At 40.5% G+C, this 19,269-nt stretch overlaps 1 long non-coding RNA gene across 4 annotated transcripts in view; it reads right to left on the bottom strand.

The window, feature by feature from the left end:
- Positions 1-1,690: 1,690 nt before the first annotated feature.
- The window catches only part of LOC144458202 (uncharacterized), an 83,531-nt gene continuing 65,952 nt past the window's right edge, over positions 1,691-19,269 (bottom strand). For 3 of the 4 annotated variants that reach the window (XR_013487765.1, XR_013487767.1, XR_013487768.1), the window contains 3 exons: positions 5,480-5,576; positions 5,062-5,156; positions 1,691-3,923 (listed from right to left, as the gene is read on the bottom strand). This is a non-coding gene — a long non-coding RNA (uncharacterized LOC144458202). Of the gene's footprint in view, positions 3,924-5,061; positions 5,157-5,479; positions 5,577-7,600; positions 7,703-19,269 lie in introns of all 4 variants that reach the window. The other variant, XR_013487766.1, reaches the window with a different exon arrangement.

Below are 19,269 nucleotides of genomic sequence, written 5' to 3'. Positions count from 1 at the left end.
ATGTGGGTCCTTTTCCCATTTGTATGATCTCTTTGGGATGTAGACCTAGAAGTGGTATTGCTGCTTCAAAAGGTATGCACATGTCATAGCCCTTTGGGCATAGCTCCAGATTGCTCTCCAAAATGGTTGGATCATTTCACAACTCCACCAACACCATTAGTGTTCCAATTTTCCCACATCTTCTCCAACATTTATCATTTTCCTGTTTTCTCATGTTGGCCATTCTGATAGGTGTGATGTGGTACCTCAGAGTTGTTTTAATTTACATTTCTCTAATCAATACTGATTTAGAACATTTTTTCATATGACTACAGATAGCTTTAGTTTCTTCCTCTGAAAACTGCCTGTTCATATCCTTTGACCATTTATCAATTATTTTGTATGTCCTTGTTCATGATTATGTTCTTTTCCCTTATAGAATATAAGCCCCCTGAAGACAGGGACTGTTTCATTCCTGTCTGTAGTTCTCAGATTACAGGACCTGAGTTCATATATCGGCTTTATCACTTACTGCTGCCTGTGTCTCTCTGGGCCACAGTTTCTTCATCTATTAAAAAGAGGCTCCTCAACTAGATGATTTCTAAGCTTCCTTCACATTCTAAATCTAGCCTATCTACAATCCTAGTATGTGCGAGACATTTTGCAAACCTCGAAGTGCTATACAAATGTTGGCAATTGTTATTATTGTATGGTGGGTGTGGCATTTCCAGGGCTCAGTTGGGATTCTATTAGGGTACCCCTACTGCTCATTCATTTTATGGTGGACCTTAATCTCACACCCCTGAATGCTGTGTGAATTTAATAAGGAACACTACTTTAATGTGTGTATAATATGCCATTTGTCACTGTTGTTTAATGCAATTTAACACAATATTTGTCTGATTGGCATATGTTATTTCACACAACTGAGAATTGGCTATACAGGGATCCTGTGCTTTGGAAATGAGAAGATTGATTACAGTTATTATACTAATGGCTAGAAAAAAATGAATTTCATGAGGAAATCTGTTTTAAAGCCACACACTGGCTTGCTTTATATATTTCCCAGTACTTAGGAAACAACGCACTGAGCACTTAGTGCCAGTCAGAGAGTAACAGATAGCTGGCAAGCAGCATCTGCACAGCCAAGCAGAGTATTGCCAGGAGAAGCCACAATTCAAAAAAAAAAAACTTTTACCCTGGATTGTCATTATCACAAGTGCATTTTCCCGGAAAGAAAATGTTTTCCTAGTTCTGTACCATCCTAGCAAATAGAATGTTTAGGGAAGCAGTTTCACATGCATCCACTAGGGGGTTGATCTCTCTTCATCAAAAAAACAAAAACAAAAACAAAAATAAAAATAAAAATAAAAAACCAAGTGTGGAAAGGCTCATGGAAACATAGAACAATGAGGGGTAGCTAGGTGGAGCAGTGGATAGAGCACTGGCCCTGGAGTCAGGAGGACTTGAGTTCAAATCTGTCCTCAGACACTTCACACTTACTAGCTGTGTGACCCTGGGCAAGTCACTTAACCCCATTGCCTATTGAAAAAACCCAAACAAACAAACATAGAACAATGCCAAGGACACAATGGTGGCAAAGAATGTGTCTGATTTAAAAATATCAATAATTCAAACATTTATATATGTAGAAGCAAACTTTTTTTTCTTGGCAGTTAAGATTAGATAATCTAAACTCTTTTGAAACCTCTTTCATCCATGGATTTTTATTAAGAAATCTGTCTCACAAGCCAAACAACAACTTCCCCACTCCCAACAGCAAATAGGTTTGCTTGACTTTGCCGTTTGATTGCCACTGTTTTCTACCTTATCTTTTTCAGTATGTTTTATGTTCACTATGTGCTTCTGCTTTTGAATACAGAATTACAGTATCTTGGAGTTGGAAGGGACCTTGGTGGCCTCCGGTCTAACCTACTCCTAAACAGTAATTCGCTCTACATCTCTCATGGCAAGCCTCCTAGCCTTCCCTTGGAGAACTCTAGTGAAGTGCAAGTCTCTACATCCCAACATAGCCCATTCCACTTCTGAAAATTCAAATTATTAAGAAGTTCTTACTTTTTGTAGAAGCTATGTTTACCTCTCTGAAACATCAACACACTCATTGTTCCTAGTCCTACTGCCTGGAACTGAGTAGAATAAGTCTAATTCCTCTTCCATATGACAATCCTTCAAATAGTTGAAAATACCTATCATGTCCCCCTGAGTTTATTCTTATTCAGGTTAATCATCCCCAATTTCTTGTATAAGTCCTTATATAGCATCATACCCAGACCTTTTGCCATTGTGGTCATCCCCATTTGACTCTGAACCTACCTATCCATGTTCTTTCTAAAATGAGGCACCTAGAAATGAATGGGGACCAGTGTTTTGAGCTCTTCCCTAGCCTAAAAAAGGTTGAAATAAAATCCCTTTCCCCTTCACTTAGCTCTCCTCGAGCTATCAGTTCCTTCACTGCCAAATTTTTCAAAAATTATTTTTTCTCTCGGTGTCTCTACTTCCTTACCACCGTTCAACCCCTTTCCCATATGGGTCCATTTATACCACCACACTGAAACTGCTTTCTCCAAGGACACCAACAGTGTCACAAATGCCAGATCCAATTGTCTTTTCTTAGTTCCCATAGTCCTTTCTTCAGCATTTGACGTAGTTGACCCCCACCTACCTCTATCTCTTTCCTCTTCTTTATTCCTTCTCTACTGGCTCTGATGGTCCTGTTCCAGGAGATCCTAGGCTCTAATTCCATCTCTGATGCTTACTACTTTCATGACCTTGGACAAGTTACATCTATAGACCTCAGTTTTCTTACCTATAAAATGGAAGAATTGGACTAGATAGTCTTTGAGATTCCCTATAACTCTACATTATCCTATGATACTCCTACTTCTCAATATCCCTGCTTGGTTCCTTTTTCTTCTTCCATTACATATAGGTATTCCCAAAAGCTCTGTTTGGCATCCTCCTCTTCTCCCTTTACAACCTCATCCACTTCCATGGCTTCAATTCAATTCAATTCAACTCGATCTCAACAGTAGAAAACTTACAAATTTAAATTATATCCCCCTGACCTAGCCCTCCCTCAAAAGCTACAATTCCACTTTTCCAAGTGCTTAAACTCAAAATGTCCAGAACTGAACTCCTCATCTTCTCCCCCCAAACCTTCCCTTTACCTCAACTTCCTTGTGTCTGTTGCTAATGCTACCATCATCCTAGTCACCCAGACTTGAAACCTCAGAGTCAGTCAATAACAGTCAACAAGCATTTATTAAGCACTTACTATTTGCCAAGCACTAAGTGCTAAAGATAAAAACAATCTCTCCCCTCAGAAAGTTTACATTCCAATGGAAGAGACAACGTGTTCAAAAAAAATTGGGTACATATAAGAGAATATTCACAATAAATGAAAGTTATCAGAGAAGGGAAAGTGTTAGCAGCTGTGGACATCAGGAAAGACCTCCTGAAGGAGGTAGCAGTCTCAAAGAAAGCTAGGGAAATTGAGAGGCAGAGATGAGAAGAGAGAATGTCTACTCATGGAGGAGAGCCAAGATGGAGGCATAGAGATAGGTGATAGAGTGTTATGTTCAAAGATTGCCAAATAGGCCAATGTACCTAAATTGTAGTGTATAAGAAAAAAGGAAAACCAAGAAGGGATTTTTCCTTCTCTCTTGAGATTGTCTCCCAGTCTATTGTCAAGTCCTCAATTTCCCCTCTGTGGTATTTCTGGTATCCACTCCCTTTTTGTCCGTCCTCATTGCCACCACTCAGAGCTACGACTAGGATTTTTTGTGTCCCCAGCCAATCAGCATAAAAGGCACACTCAGTCTGGGGAGAAGGAGGGGCGAGCACTCCTTTGGGATGATAGTGAGATCTCAAGACACTGGTTTGGGGCTGCTTCTGGGGATGCATCAGAGAGATGCGGGAGGAACCTAAAAGAGAGAGGAGAAAAGTCTCACCTTAATATGATAAAGGACTAGAAGTGCTATGAACACCTTCTAAGTTTAGCACCCTATACCACCCTAGTTATGGTTCTGACACATGACAATTCATCAAGACTCCTGGAATTGCCAACTAACAGGCTTATCCTGTTTCTGTACTTCTAACTGAAGCCCATGACTGCTCTTTTGACATGAGCAATAGCAACTATTCTGCCTTAGTACTAAATGGAAAACTTATTTCAAATTCCTTCAGGCAGTCAGCAGTGGAAATGTGTGGAATTGCTATTTTTTCCCTCTCTAGACCTTAACCAGCTTCTCCAAGGCCTCATTAGATGCTGAGAGACCTCCTTTTACCCCTACCACTGATGGAAGAAAATGAGATTTACCAGAGGGTCTTTGGCATGGACCAGAACTCCTGCACTAAGGCAGCTTTAATGAAATTCACCTTCAGAGTACTTTAATTGTTCCTAGTAGCACTTCGCTTACAATCAATGTTCACCAGACCCAGCTGCAATTTTCTTGTTTTGAAAAATAATAGTGTGACACACGCTTCAATTAGGAGACCCAGGACCAGCCACACTCTTCATTGCACAGGGTAGCTTTCCCACCTGAAATTACTCACCAGCTATTGGTAAATAAATGAGAGGGACATAAAAGCTGAGAGGGAGTCGCTGTAATTGAGCTGCATAATGAGAGGAAACGGAATAATAGCTTCTATTAATAACAGCGCTCTAATTGGAGGTCACTCAGAGAGTGCCCCAGCACACTCGACTTTTACATTAGCTTTGTGCAAAAGCCACTGTCGATTTCTCAAAGGACTAATGTGAAGGATGATTTGGTTGTTTATCAGATGTTTCAGGTTTAAGCCTGAATGCTCTCTCACCTTTGGGGGAAGTGGGAGGATAGTTTCAGGTAAGCCCATCACCATGTCTGTCAGCCATGCTACCAATGGAGAAAGTTTTAGATTGGGAGTAGGTAAGGAATGAATGTGTTCTTCTACTGCTCACCCAGATGGACATTTGGAGCTGCAAAGCCACGACTGGGCACAATGTCCTGTACAGCTCTTTCTTAAGGCCTGTAGTCTAACCAGGTTACAGTGACTGATGTAGATTTAGCTCTGGATACTTACCAGGGGGATGTTACAGAGCTGAAGGGCCCCAGTGGGAATGAGTCTCATCAGTGCCATTTGAAAAAAAAAAATCCCACTGCTCTTCTCTTCTCTCTCTGTAATGAGGGAAATTCATTATTGTTTAGTAAGTCAATATGAAATTCTAATAAGAGATAATTTAAAAAATCCCATTTTCTGGAGTGCTCATTATAACACCCCAATAACTCAAGGGTATATTAAAATTGTTCATTGCCATAAATCATATTGGTATCGAAATGGATTTCCTTTGGAAAGGGAGTAGATTAGCATGATTCATATAACAATCTGAAAATGAAATTTCCAAAAGGATAATATTGAGATGATATTATTGACAGCTTCTCTGGGGAAGGTCTAGAGACTAAGCAAATTCTCTGAAGAAAGGTAATAAACCATGACGGACCTTCTAGTTCCACTTTAGGCTCCTGGTTTGGTTTCCTGTTGTTTCCTCTACATCCTTGGTGATGGTCTCTGATTCTTTCTTGTGGTTCACAAAAGAACTATGAACAAAAAAGGCAAAGTAGTTCTCAAGACCACTTGAGTCTTCAGACCCCAAACCAAATTACATGTCCCAGGAATGCCTACCTTCTCACCACTAGACCAGTGGATGATGGGAAACTGGAGGCTAAGGACCCTTAATGAAAGATGCCTTTCTTGCTTCCTTTCAGTTTTTATGTGGTCCCATCATCTAGTGAAGCTGTCTTGGGGGAAGGGAAATATGGCCTTGAACTCAAGACAGTAATTGTGTGTAGTTCTTTAGAGGACCATTAAGACCTTGGGTTGTTGATAAAAGCAAATGCTCAACTAAAGCTGTTCTGGAGCTAAGTTCTCTTGCTAAGGAGATCTTTTGTCAGTACTTTAAAGGACAAAGAGATGCTGTGTAGTTTTATGTTTCAGAGAAATAACAATAACTCACATTTCTATTGGACTTAGTCTTAAAGGAAGAGAGAAACTCTATGAGGTGGATGTAAGAGAGGAGCGGGTTTCAGGCATGTAGGAGGGACAATTCAAAGGCATGGAGAAGGTGATGGAGTGTCACATGTGAGGAACAGAGAGATGGCCAGTTTGGCTGGATTTTTTTTTGGGGGGGGTTAGGCAGTTGGGGTTAGGTGACTTGCCCAGGGTCACACAGCTAGTAAGTGTCAAGTGTTTGGTCTGAGGCTGCATTTGAACTTAGGTCCTCCTGACTTCAAGGCTGGCGCTCTATCCACTGCGCCACCTAGCTGCCCCCAGTATGGCTAGATTGAAGGGTGTAGGAGGCTGAGCGGTGTCTAATAAGGCTTGAAAGGTACCTCAGACCTGGGTTGTATAGGTCATTAAAAGCTAAAGTTGCCTGTAGGTGCTTCTGAATGTAGCTCATGTCTAATTCTCAACAGCTAATGTAAACTTTGCCTTGGTTGTCCTTGGAGGTAAGAGTAACTACATATTGATGATATTACTAATAACCGTAACAAAGATAGCTAGCATGCTGCTATGTTTTAAGGCTTACAAAGGCTTTTACATATATTCTATCATTAGATCCTTGTAGCAAAATTGTGAGATAATTGCTGTTATTATCCCTATTGCACAGAAGAGGCTCTGGAAAGTTAATTGATTTGCCAGGGTTACACAGCTAGTAAGTGTCAGAGGCAGGATTCAAATTCAGATCTTCTTGTGTCCAAGTCTAGCACTCTATCCACTATGTCACCATAGATGATGAATTATGAGAAGTTCCATAAGCTAGGAAATGAGCATGTGATGCTTGGGGACTCAAGCTTTTTTCTCATAGAGCACCCTGCTTTGAGAGTGGGAGCAGGTGAAACTAGGCATATTCTTTGAGAGGAATAGACAGGGAAAGCAGCGCTGGGCAGATGAAAGCTGTCTTTCCTTTGTCTTGTCCTACTACGGGGACTTGAAGGTGTCCATTGTACAACTCCAGTGCTGGAAACCACTGGCTACAATCCAAGGAATTTTGAACTTGCGGCATGGCAAACTGGTCTACATTAGCTCTCTTGCTCTGAGGCCAGCAGTCTATACACATCTAGATTTACCTAGTCCTTGCTGCCACCACTAGGATAAGGCACATGATCTGGGACTCTGAGGTTGTCACGCACCAACTACTTCTTCAGATGACCTCTGAGACCTTTCATCTCTTTGAGGACAATCTTCCCCAATCTTTCTTAGAAAGTTTGGGAGTTACAGGGTTATTAAGATGGAATCTGTATATTGTTCCAAGTAGACACCTTGCATTCCACTCATGCAATGGAAAAACACCAGTCCTCATGTTGAGTTTCTTCTTCAAATGCATCCTCAATTCTTCAGGCACTAGAGAAATAGCAAAATCAATTTTTTTCTGGATCCACTTCATTGGTAGAGGGCCCAATAATGTTTTGATGCTCTCTTCTAATCTTGTCTTCCTATAAACTTCTACAGAGAAGGCATGGATTGTCAGGGAGTCCAGGTATTAAGCCCTATGCTCACTGCCTATCATATTTCATTAATAATTTTAATAGATTAGAGTTGGTCCTAATCAGTGCTGACATACCTGAGACATTCACTGAATCAGAGCACACCAGAGCCATCTTACTTATCTTTTTGCAGCTTGAGTAGTATAAGACTGGGGACGCTTAGGTAGACAGCAGTTGTTCTGAAAAAGATGGGACGGGAGGATGGTAGCAAACTGAAAACTCAATCCTGAGTTAATAATGTGTTATGGCAACCAAAAAAACTTATACAATCTCGGGCTACATTAAGAAAAGCCTAATTTCTTTTTTTTTTAATTACAAGTTCCAAATTTTCTCTCTCCCTCCTTCACCTCCTCCCTCCCTGAGATGCTAAGCAATTTGATAGAGGTTATAAATGTTCAATCATGCAAAACATATTACCATATTAGTCAGGCTGTGAAAGAAGACACAGATCCAGAGGCAGAAAAACATGAAAAAATACAGAAAGTGAAAAACCGTATGCTTTGGTCAGTGTTCAGACTCCATCAGTTGTTTCTCTGGAGGTGGATAGCATTTTTCATCCTAAGTCCTTCAGAACTATCTTGGATCATTATATTGCTGAGAATGCCTAAGTCATTCCTAGCTAATCATTGTACAGTATTGCTGTTACTGTGTACAGTGTTCTCCTGGTTATGTTCATATCACTTTATATCAGTTCATACAAGTATAAGAAAGGCCTCGCTTCTAGGAAGAGTACTTAGCATATGGTAGGCACTTAATACTTATGTATTGCTTGACTGAAAAGAGAAGAGATCATTTCACTGTATTTTGCTTATATCAAATCTCATCTGAGATATGGCATTCAGTTCTGACATCACCATTTCAGAAACTGATAAGCTGTAGAGTGTTTGAAGTAGGGCATCCAAGATGGTGGAAAGCCCTCAATCCATGCCTTAAAAAATGATTGATGTAACTGGAAATATGTAGTCCAGGAAGAAAAGACTCAGGGAAACACGAGCTATTTTCTTGAACTATTCACAAGTATTTGAAGGGCTGTTATTTGGAGGAGGGATTAAACAATTTGTCCCCACGGACAGAACCTGGAGCCATGCACTCAAGTTGCAAAGAGATAAATTTATACCCAATGTCAGGGATAATTTCTTAGCAATTAGAGCCATCTAAAGAGGGAATGTCCTGCTTTGAGGAGAGGTGGGTCCCTCCTCTGTAGAGATCTTCAGAGACTGGACAGCCACTTAAGTATGTTATGGCAGGGATGCCTTTTCTATATGGGTTGGATTACATGTTCACTGAAGTTGTCCCAGCTCTCAAATTCTGTGATTCTGTGAAGGTGGGGATGATAACTAGAGAATCTACCTGACAGGGCTGCTATGAAGTGCCAATAAGATGATGTATGGAAGGAATTTTAAGCCTTGATGCATATAAACAACTTGTAAACTTCAAAACATTATAGAAATGTCAGCTAGTATTATAAGCAGCCCTCTTCTCTTCCTACATTATCTCCCTTTGGAATTAGCATCTACTCAGCCCTTAACAACCATTTCTACGCAGATGATCTCCAATCTGCATTACCAGCTGTCTCCTAGTCATCTCTACCTGGATGTCCCACCAAACTCAACATGTCTCAAACCAAGTTCATCTTCCTCCCTTCAAAATCTACTTTTCTTCTTGCCTTTCTTATTTTTAACAATTATGTTAGCCTCAAATCCTTTCAATTGAGAATCTCTATACAGAGTTAGTCAAGGAGAAAGTTTTGAACTTTATAAGAAATATTTTTGTCACATATGACTAGGCTTTGTTATAAAAGCAAAGAGTGCCATATGCCCACAATTCTATCCAATCTCCTTGAAGCCACTCACAGCCTCCTTTCCTTCCTTCTCAGTGATACATGCAGGTATCAGGAATGAATTAATGAATTAAACAGCATTTATTAAGCTTACTACATGCCAAATTCTGTGTTAAGCACTGAGTATTCAAATACAAAAGAAAAAAAAAACCCTGTCTTCAAGGAGTTTGTATTCTAATAGGCATAGACAACACAAATGGGAGGGGTGTGCTGGAACCATGCAAACCAGCTTCTTCATGAGATGATTGTTACATTTGCAGAGTGAGTTTTATGCCTTGGAAATCAGCAAAGGCTTGACTAATTGTTTTATTGATTGTCTAGCCTTAAGAAAGTGATGGAGAAAATGGTAGTAAAATGTTAGCAAAATAAACTTAAAATTATGTCCTGAAGCACTTTGGGAGGGTGGGGGGTGGGGAAAGCCAGTTGTTAAACATTTACTATTGTACTCCTGCATACAAGGGAACAGTGGCTAGGGAGAGGTATTTTGATCTGGAAAATTAGAGGGACAGTCAGCAGAACTTCAGGGGATTAGATTGACATCCTATGCAACCCCTCTCTGCACCATCCTTCTCTGTCTCTCCATTTTGCTATAGTTCAATCAGTCCCGTCTGACTCTTCATGACCCCATTTGGGGTTTTCTTGGCAGAAATACTGGAGGGGTTGGCCATTTCCTTCTCCAGCCAATTTTATAGATGAGGAAACTGAGGCAAGCAAGGTTAAGTGATTTGCCCAGGGGCACAGAGCTAGGAAGTGTCTGAGGCCATATTTGAACTCAGAAAGATGAATCTTCCTGACTCCTGTCCTGGCACCCTATTCTCTGCACCACTTAGCTTTCCTGAAATGTGATACCCCAAATTTAACACAATACTCCAAATGTAGTCCAATTATAGCATTGTTCAATGGAATTATCACTTCTCTTTCTCTGGACATATACTTCATTATTTCAATAGGTCAGTGATCTTATCAATATGGGTGTTCCCTCCAAAAAGTAAGATTATAACCCATCTGCTTATATCCTGTGTGATTCTTGTCCGTACATAAAATCTTCCGTAAAGGATGGAGAGCTTCCTCAAGGCATTTTGACAGCCTTCAGATTGTAATGATTCATTTCCATTCATTTTCCTAGCTGCCCCTGTCTCTCCATCCCTATCTCCAAATCCCCTACCCTGCAGACCACTACCACAATGTGGGAAGACACCTCTTCCCCCTCTTTCCCCTCCCCCAGCCCTTACTTAAAATACATGCACAGTAAGCCTCAAGGTGATTGAAGCACATTTTGAATGTCATCTTTTACCAGTAGGATCAAATGAGGTTACGTGTAAAGCATACTGCAAACCTTAAAGCCCCACATAAATGCTAGCTATCACCATCATCATCATTAGCTGTAATTCTTCTTAATTATATAATGTTTATTTGCCTCACTTCAGTTCCCTGATAACCAGACCTCAACTCTTAGAATGTTGCTAAAGCCCCTATCAAGCAAGGAGCCAAGAAAGAATGGGGGGAGGGGGGGAACAGCTATCCTGGCTTCCCTTAAGTACTAGGTGCATTAGCAGACTCTACGTACTTGGACCTGAGTCGATTTTAGCTTAGGCCTAAGGCCTCACTCACCAGCATAAACCATATTTTACAAAGGGCGGCCAGTGCCTTCCAAGTCACTAGATTCCTTGATTCCTCTCTTCCCTGACCCTCACACCTGATCAGGCATTAACGTTTCACATATTGTGCTATTTCCTTCATTCACCTCCTTCTTCCTATTCTCATTGTCACCACTCCCATTCCAGTCCTTTCAAACCTCTCTGGTAAACCGTTGTCATAGAATCAATTGATTTCTCTACCCTTTCCTCTATTCTAGAACAAATTGCAGTCAGTTTTGAGCATCAACCCCTTGACAAAAAATCTTTAATATCTCCCTTTTAACTACCAAATAAAATCCAACTTTCATTATCTGGCATTAGAGGACCTCTACAATTTGTATTCAATCTACTTGTATTCAGTCTTATCTCTCTTTTTTCCTCTCCATATAACCTATGTCCCAGACACAATGAACTACACATTCTTCCCTCAAGAACAACGTGATTTAGTCCTGGACTTGGAATCAAAAAGACTGGAGTTTGAATCTCATATCAGACACTTACTAGGTGTGACCCTGGGAAATCATTTACCCTTACTGTCCCTCAAATATCTCATCTGAAAAATGAGGATCTTGGACTCAGTGACATCTATGGTCCTTTTCAGCTCTAAAACATATGATACTCTAATTCTGTATGCATATCAAGTTTTCTCACCTCCAAGTATTTGCTCACGATGAGCTGAAATACCTGAGCTCTGCCTATATAGTTTCTACCCATTCTTCAAGGCCTAGACCAAGAGTCATGTCCTCCCTATAGCCTTCTCTAATTTCCCCCACTATGTATTCAGTTATTCAGTCATTCTCTCACTTTCAACTCCCTTTCCATCTATCTTTTTGTCTCTCTCTCCTTCTCACTCTTTTTTCTCCTTCTCTCACTCTTTCCCTTCTCTCTCTCTGTCTCCCCACAGTTTCTGTATCTGTCTCTCTGTCTCTCTTCTTGTTTCTCTGTCTCTCTTTGTCTCTCTCTCTTTCCTTTCTGTTTCTTCTTCTCTGTCCCTGTCTCTCTCTGTTTCTCTCTTCCTCTATCTCTGTTTCTCTCTCTGTCTCTGTCTCCCTTTGTCCCTGTCTCACTATCTCTGTCTCTCTCTCATGAACTAAAAAAGAAGTTTGCCCTTCATTTTATTACATGTTCACATTTTACCTTGTGCTGAAGTTATTTATGTGCTTAGCTTATCTCTGTAATGAGACTAAAAGTCCATTAGAGCAGAAGCTGTCTAATACTTCCTGTTGTCTATCCTTCGTTCATAGCGCAGATATGCTTCACACATAGTAGGTGCTCAAAACATAGAATTTTTTAATGGAATTGAATTAGGAATGTAGAGGGTATGCCAAAAGTCTTAGATCAGTTATAAACTGCCAAATATTAAGACTCCTTAGTCCATTGGCCTCTGAAGTCCCTTCCCACACCAAGATTCTGCACTAACATTTTACTTACAAAGTACTAAGCTCTAGTAACTTGAAACTGCACTGAGACTTTGGGGACATGCTGTATTTCTTGCATTGTCTAAACACAGATGTTTCATTGTTTGTAAATATTCGCCTTAACCAAAATAATGATACCTGTGAATACCTAATTCCAAAAGCTATAGAAAATGGCACAGTTTTCCATTTCTGCCTACTCAATTGTTCTGGTTCTTACTCATTTGCCAAGATAGAGAGTACCACTTCTTAGATTAATACAAAGAGCCAACCTAAGGAGAGCTGTCCATTCTCTTCAATTTTGTTTAATGCTGGAATCATATATTCCTTAGCAAAGACAAGAGAGTTAAACAAGAAATTAAATGTTTTTAAAGGTAATTATGTATTTTTGTTGTCAAACCTCTTTGCTGTACAACTCCTACTGATGTGTAGGCTACAATTTGGAGTATGAGAAAACAGATGGGGATAATGTCACAAAGAAGTTGAACAAAGGAGTTAATTAGGCAGGGGAGGTAATAATGGTACAGAGAAACTTAAAGGATGGTTTAGAGTAGATTATGGGGATGAGCTGTCTGGGGCTAGTGGAGGGTTGACTACATTCTGCATTAGCTCTAATTATAATAATGTACATGGGAAAATGAAGATGGGCTATATAGTCACTCCATCTGCAGAAGCCCAAGTCTTGGGTGTAATGTTATCTTGCCTCCTAACATCCTTTCCAGTTCTATGATTCTCTATCAGTCAGTCAGTAAGAATTTGTTAAGCACCTATTATTTGTCAGGCACTGTGCTAAGTGCTAGGGATACAAAGAAAGGTAAAAGACAGTCCCTGCTCTCAGAGAGCTCACAATCTAAGGGGGAGAAAACATGCAGATTACTGTATGCAAACAGATCAAGTGGAGAGTCAACAGGGGGAAAGTACTGACATTAAGGGAGATGGGGTAAGGCTTCTTTCAGAAGGTAGAATTTGAGTGGAGACTTGAAGGAAGCCAAGAGGTGGAAATGTGTTAAGAGTATTCTGTGCCAGGGTAGGGGGGAGTGGGGAAAGTGAGGAAACAGCCAGTGAAAATGCCCAGAATCAGAAAATGGAGTGTCTTGTGTGAGGAATAGCAAGGAAGCCAGTGTCACTGGGTATGGCTGTGTGAGGGAGGAGGCGAGGTAAGGGAATGAAAAGGGAGTAAGGTGTAAGAAGACTGGAAAGTAGCAAGGGAGCCAGGTTATGAAAGGCTTTGAATATAAGACAGAGAAGTTTGTATTTGCTCCTGGAGGTGATAAGGAGCAACTGCAGTTTATTGAATGAAGGTGAGGGGTAGGGGAGAGGGGTTTACATAATTCAACCTATGCTTTAGAAAGGTCAATTTGATGACTGAGTGGAAAATAGGATGAGTGGAGAAAGACCTGAGGCAGGGAAACCAACCAGAAGACTATTGTTATAATATAAATGTAAGGTGATAAGGGCCTGTACCAGGGTGGTTACAGTATCAGAGCAAAGAAGGGAACATAAACAAGAAATGTTAAAAAGATAGAACCTAGTGCATACCCTTTGATCCAGCAATACCACTGCTAGGTCTGTATCCCAAAGAAATATAAAAAGAGGGGATATGTTTATTTATATAAATAAAAATATTTGTAGCAGCTCTTTTTGTGGTGGCTAAGAATTGAAAATTGAGGGGATACCCATCAATCGGGAAATAGCTGAACAAGTTGTGGTATATCATTGAGATGGAATATTATTGTGCTGTAAGAAATGACAAGCAGGATGACTTCAGAAAAACCTAGAAAGACTTACTTGAATTGATACAAATGAAGTGAGCAGAACCAGGAGAACATCGTAAACGGTAACAGCAACATCGCACAATGAAGAACTGTGAATGACCTGGCTATTCTCAGCAATACCATGATCCAAGGCAATCCCAAAGGACTTGTGATGCAAAATGCTATCCGCCTACAGAGAAAGAACTGATGTTGTCTGAATACAGGCTGAAGCATACTATTTTTCTTTTTCTCTTTTTCTTTCTTTCCTTCTTTCTTTTTCTTTTGTTTGAATCTTCTTGCACAAAATGACAAATATGGAAATGTTTTACATGACTGCACATGTATAACCTATATCAGATTGCTTACCATTTCAGGGAAGGCAAGAGGAGGGAGGGACGGATAAAATTTGGAACTCAAAACTTAAAAAAAAAAAAAAACAACAAAGATAGCACCTACAATAGAAATTGGTACCAGATTGGAAGGAGACAGGGAGGGTGTTGAAGTATGCAGGATTACACTTAGGTTGTGAGCTTGAGTGACTGATAATGGTGGTACCCTCAATAGTAATAGGGAAATTAGGACTAGGGCATCCCTTGAATTCTAAGTTTTTTATTTGTTTGGTTTTGTTTTTATTGATTAGTTGTATCCAACTCTTCATGACTCCTTCTGCAATTTCCTTGGTAAAGATATTGGAGTGTTTTGCCGTTTCCTTCTCCAGCTCATTCTAGAGATGAGGAAACTGAGGCAAACAGCATTAAGTGACTTGCCCAGGGTCACGCAGCTAGTAAGTATCTGAGGCCACTTTTGAACTCATGGAGCGGAGTCTTCTTGACTTCAGACCCAGTTCTCTATCCTCTGTGTCACCTAGCTACCCTAAGTAATTTTGAGCAAAGAAAAAACAAGTTTAATGGAGGCAGATCGTCTAGTACCCTCATTTTCCAGAGAGTAGAAGTGACTTGTTTGAGCTCATATACTAAGTTAGTATGACCTAGAACTTGAACTCAGCACCCCTGGCTCCTAATCCAGAACTCTCTGCTGCATAACTCCCCTGGCACAGAATCTAGCAGAACATTATAAGCAACAGGTACTCAGTAAATATTTTTTGATGATGAAGTTTATAATGAGAGCAGTTTCTGTACAGTTGTTTATAACCATACTTTTCTAATTAATTGCCTATTAAGCTCACTACTCATAATCATTAATGCTGTCTATATGACTCACTCAAGAATACATAACTGGTTTTGGATAATATTTAAGGGAATCGACTGTTCCTTACACTGCAAGATCATTTTCATAGCTTGGCCAGTACCTCCGTCCTCACAGCCTGAAATATTCAGGTCTTGGTTCCTTTGGGATGATGCTAGTGCTATTGTGTGGGTGGTCCAAGAGCTCGGTAAGCACCACCTCCACCTTATGCAACATTTCTGGGGGCCTTCAGAACAAGGAGATGATCCCAACATCCCAGCATCTCAGCATGGGAAGGGACCTCAGAAGCCAATTAGTCTAACCTGCACCTGAGTAAAACTCCCTTCACAGCATCCCCAACAAAGGTTGTTTACATTTAGCCTCCATTTGATGGAGGCTTCTAGGGGAGGAAAAGCCATTATATCCAGAGGTAGCTATTTCACTGTTGATCATCTTTCCGATGAGAAGGGGATTTTCTTTCACCATGGAGGGGCAATATGATCAGTCTGTGGATAATGGGACCATGGAAGGAAGGAAGGCAGGGAGGAAATAAAGAGGGAAAGAAGGAAGGAAGGAAAGGAAGAAGAAAATAAAGAAAGAAGAGAGAAGGAAAAAAGAAAGAAAACAAGATTTTAGTCATCACTTCCTGGCACTGTAGAAGATGCTTTACAAATATGATCTCATTTAATTCTCACAATAACCTTAGGAGGAAAATACTACTGTTATCCCCATTTTAGAGTTAAAGAAACTGAGGCAGACAGAGGTTAAGTGCCTTGCCCAGAGTCATACATCTAGTAAGTGTCTGAGGCCAGATTTGAACTCAGGTCTTCCTGATTCCAGGTCCGGTTCTCTATCTACTATACCACCTGCCTGGCTCTCTAGGGGTAGAAGGATGCAACAGAGGAGTCATAGTGGAAAGGAAGTAGAGGAGTAATGTTCACGGGCTTGGGGAAAGGAATACGGTGTCTCTAAAGATTCTCTTGCTAAGCAGAGGGTAAAAGCTGTGACATTCCCTGGCCCCAGCATCTTGTGTAACCTTATCTTCCCGTGAGGTAATGGGGGGATGAGGAGAGGGCCCCATTTTCCCCATGATTCATGGCATGGGACAGGCACTAGGGTTTTTCCTATTTTCATATGCAATGGGGTACACCACAGCTAGGTGTACAGTGGGTAGAGTGCTGGACTTGGAGTCAGGAAGACCTGAGTTCAAATCTGGCCTCAGACACTTACTAGCTGTATGATCCTGGACAATTCATTTGACCCTTTTCAGCCTCAGTTTCCTCTTCTATAAAATGGGGATAATAATGGCACCTACCTTACAAGGTTACCATGAGGTTCAGATAAGATAGCATATATAAAGCACTTTGCAAACTTTAAAGTGCTATATAAATGCTAGCTATTACTCAGTTGGGGAAATTTTATTTTACCACATTAGCTGTCTCTTTAAATAGAACAGATCACTCAGCCAGGAAGAAGGGAGAAAAGAAAATAGGGAAGATAAGTCTGCAACATAGGATATTGACTAGGAGAGGCCAAGTTTGGGTTGAAATCAAAACACCTACTAGGTGCCAGGTGATTAGGGCACGGCATGTGAGGTAAGTGATGGGCCAGCAATAATCAATAATGCCAAGAGAGGCAGAGAGGCAGAGGCAAAGGCAGAGAAGAGAGAAAGAGGACGGGGGAAATGTGAAGGCTACCTTGCTGTGGTTGATGCTGAGGTTAAAAGTAAGGCATTTTCAGTAATTGCATTTTCAAAATGGAATTTTCCCTTTAAATAGGGAGCTGGGGAGGGCCAGGACAGAGAAGAAGCTATTGCAAGGCTGCCTGCCGACAGCATTCCTGGCTTACTCCTCCATTCTGCCTAAGGCTGGCCCTGGGTGGAGAACAGAAAGTTAGAGCACTTTTACCAGCATTTAAAGCAGACCAACCATTTGCTCTCAATCAAAATGTCCACCAAGGCACAGTGGGAGTTTTCCCTGTCTCACAAATGCTTACCTGATGCAGAGAACAGCTGGGCCTGATTCCAGGACCTGAAGCTAAGCCCCAAGTTCTACACAAAGCTGGCCCTCTGAGGAATTGTCTTCCATGCTGGCGTCTCTTGAAAAAATCAAACTCTGATTTGGGCTGAGTAGGAGGAGTGTCTGGGTAGCTCTTTTACTATTGATTAGATGGAGCTGTTCAGAGAACTTGACTAAGGAGAGAGAGTCTTGAAAGGGTTGCTCTGCTAGTTCCAGCAGAGAAGGTTTTTGTTAAAGAATCAGGCCCTTCCCTGAACCCCTTACCAAAACCTTTGAGTCCAACAGTGCTGGAGCTTGGTAGGGAGGCCCTATGTGCCTTCTGATAGAATTCGCACACGGCCATATACCTCAGCTCAGTGAATCTTATCTACCTCTATACTTCTCAGTGAAAGCCAATTGTAGACGGCTTCCCAGACCACTTCCACCATATAACAGATCTTCCCCTAGGAAGACAGAGCCAACAATTCAATTGAACATTGCAGAAAGGTCAAACGCTGGCTCTGCCACTGCGGGGTGAGTCTGTGCAAATCACTTAACATTTCTTGGCCTTACTTTCTTTATTTGTAAAATTAGGGGGATGAAAAGAACCTTTCCAACACTCCTTAACACTTGAAATCTATGAGCCATGATCATCTAGTATCTCGCCTGACATATATCTGCTTATTAAAAGCCTGCTTACTGATTGATTGATCCTTACCATGCAGCTTATCCATAGACTGGAAATGCCATAGATGCTATCCTAAGAACATAAGGTTATTGTTACTGTTGCCCAGTCATTTCAGTTGTGTCCAACTCTTTGTGACCCCATTTGGGGTTTTCTTGGCAAGGACCATAAGTATGTCACAGAACTGCTCCCAGCTGCAGCTTCCTCTTGCTAACTAATAATAATATTAGCACAATCCAACTCACAGCATTGTTGTGGAGAAACACCTGGTAAATCTGATAGTGCTAGGTAAATGGAAGGGAACTGAGTTAGTATTATCCCAGAAATGACATTGAAGGACAAAACTGAATTCCCTTTTCCCAATTGATATGGATGTTGATTCCGCTTGTTACCATTTACCTTCCTGTCATTTTTCATTTGTCACAGGATATGAAAAGAGAATGTGTGGTAGACAAGTATGCAATGGAGCTTAATAAATGTTCTTTTAAATGTCACTTAAAGGTTTCTCTTTTTATAGATCTAACCTTAATTACTAAAGTTTGACATGTACAAAAGGCTTGTGAAGACCATGTATACGCCTAGTTTAATTTTTCATAATATTTCTAGCACAAAATTACTAATATAGAAATGTTTTACATGACCACACATTTGTAACCTATATCAGATTGCTTACCGTCTCAGGGACAGGGGAGGTTAGAAGAGAGAGAAGGATAGAATTTGGAACTCAAAACTTTAAAAAAAATGTTAAAAAATGTTTTATCATATAATTGGGAGAAAATGAAATATTGTTAAAAATGAAAATATATTTGTAGCATAACTAGTCCTATAACATATATAATATTTATCATATATAATGGAGACAGTCTAGTATAGTGCAGAGGTGTCACATGGCCTGATGTGGTCCTCAGCATACCTGAGTGCTGCTGAACCAGACTAAAATATGATTGGGAAATATTAAACAAAATAAAGAAAAATACTATAAATTAGGTAATGTGTACTTCGCTAAGTCAATATGCAACCAGCAGGGATCTTTATATACATTTTCTGTGGACTCCATTTCTACTTGAGCTTGACACCACTGGGGCGGTGGATAGCAAGCTATCACCTGAGTGAAAGACTTCTCTCTAAGATATACAGCCTGTATGACCTTGGGTATATGACTTAGCCTTTCAGTGCTCTGGGCAACTCTTGAGGACTATGGTTGTATTCCAATATTTGAAAGAAGGAGATAAA

Source organism: Phascolarctos cinereus, unplaced genomic scaffold, assembly GCF_003287225.1.
Source record: "Phascolarctos cinereus isolate Bilbo 61053 unplaced genomic scaffold, phaCin_HiC Scaffold_726;HRSCAF=1367, whole genome shotgun sequence".
NCBI classification, from domain to species: Eukaryota; Metazoa; Chordata; class Mammalia; order Diprotodontia; family Phascolarctidae; genus Phascolarctos; species Phascolarctos cinereus.
This window is presented reverse-complemented; position numbering and strand designations above follow the sequence as displayed.